Here is a 735-nt window from a genome sequence, read left to right on the forward strand (position 1 = left end):
TTTTCAGGTTAAAAGAGTTTCCGCCTCTCTGACCGTTTCCGCACATATAATCAAACCTTTCTGCCTTTTCCCAAAATCTGTTGGCCCCGTTGTTCAATCCCTCCATCAATAACAAACGCTTCTTTCAGTCGATCCTATCCATATCCCTCATTATTTTGTACATCTCAGTCATGTCTTCTCCAATCTCCTCTGCTTGGTGACAAACAACCCCAGTCTATCCAATCTCTCCTCATAACTGAAACTCTTCAGCCCAGACAATATCCCAGTGAATCTCTCCTGCAACGTTCGCAGTGCCATCACATCATTGCTATACTGTGAATTGCAGAACTGCACACAGTACTCTAGCCAGAGCTAAATTAACTTTTTTCCTATTCTGTTACAGAATGAGGGCATCGCTGTCTCGGCAGCATTGATTGCGATCCCTAATTGCACAGCGGGTAGTCGATACTCAACCGTATTGCAGTGAGTCTGGAGTCACATCGAGGCCTGACCAGGTAAGAATAGCAGGTTCCTTCCTCAAAGGACGTCAGTGAACACGATGGTTTTGTTTTTTTTCAACAATTGGCCATGTATTTATAGGTGTTATTAGATTCGTAATTCCAGATATGTATTGTATCCCAATTCTAACACCTGGCATGGTTGGAGTCAAACCCGGGTCCCTGGTTCATCTGCTTGGTATCTGAGTTAACTATAATCGTGCTCGGCCATTGCGGAAAACCCGTGAAGTAATCTTTC

Source organism: Hemiscyllium ocellatum, unplaced genomic scaffold (genome assembly GCF_020745735.1).
Source record: "Hemiscyllium ocellatum isolate sHemOce1 unplaced genomic scaffold, sHemOce1.pat.X.cur. scaffold_360_pat_ctg1, whole genome shotgun sequence".
NCBI lineage: Eukaryota > Metazoa > Chordata > Chondrichthyes > Orectolobiformes > Hemiscylliidae > Hemiscyllium > Hemiscyllium ocellatum.